Source organism: Gavialis gangeticus, unplaced genomic scaffold, assembly GCF_001723915.1.
Source record: "Gavialis gangeticus isolate Ggan-Ray unplaced genomic scaffold, GavGan_comp1, whole genome shotgun sequence".
In the NCBI taxonomy this organism is placed as follows: Eukaryota; Metazoa; Chordata; order Crocodylia; family Gavialidae; genus Gavialis; species Gavialis gangeticus.
The window spans coordinates 49,508,361-49,509,204 of NW_017728998.1; the positions used below are offsets into that span (position 1 = coordinate 49,508,361).

The 844-nt window shown below is 37.2% G+C and overlaps 1 protein-coding gene across 1 annotated transcript in view; it reads left to right on the forward strand.

Annotated features, from left to right (window-relative positions):
• Positions 1–844, forward strand: part of PRMT7 (protein arginine methyltransferase 7) — a 131,861-nt gene that overhangs the window by 75,720 nt on the left and 55,297 nt on the right. The gene's annotated exons all lie outside the window — the stretch shown is intronic.

An 844-nucleotide genomic window follows, 5' to 3' on the forward strand; every position in this document is an offset into this window, starting at 1 on the left:
GCCATGCACAACTACCTGTATATATTTCTAAAGAAGGGTCAAGTAGTGTTATATTTAGTTTAATTTTTTAAGTAATTAACTTGGCATTATTTTGAATTTTTCTGCACACAATTTTGAATTTTTCTGCATATAATTCCCTGGTGCATATCTAAACCTGAGGCACTTTGAATTTGTAGGTTCCTCACCACTGCTGTAGACTCATCATTAAGCATAGTAATATCAGATAAGTGTTGGCACATTTATCTGATGCCACTAGTTACAACTGTGTGGAAACAAAAAATGACGCGTATATGAAATGGCAGTTTAGCCGAGAGTATATTCTGATGAGCTCTCAAGGGGACCCTCCTTTGTCTCTGGTATATCAGTGTTCTGTAACAGGGACAGAATTCCACTCTGATTTTTATGAAAGAAAACTGCAGCTCAGTCAGATTCTGGAAAGTCAAGTTCATCAAGAATAGAACCAAGACAGCAGTTACTACCTTCCTCCATGCGTTTGCTGGCTTGTGTGCATACATGCATGCACACAAACAGAGAACCTTGCAAAATCAATGACCTCTTGTTCACGATAATGAAGTAATTCAAAATTAGTCATGATTGAAACAGTTGCCGAGATTTTTAAAAATCTAATGCTTCAAGCTGGTGCCTCTTTCTGTATGTAGAAGCCCTTTCCTAGAGGTCAAAAACACCTGGCATTCAGTACTGAAGCTGGTTGGGGCATTTAAAACTTCTTAAAATTAAGCCATTTCAAATTCATCCATCTGGTCTTCTCCTTTGTAAATGCAAAAACAGAAAGTAGACTAACAAAAAGAAAGACTAGCCAAACTAAAATGGAACAATGCAGACC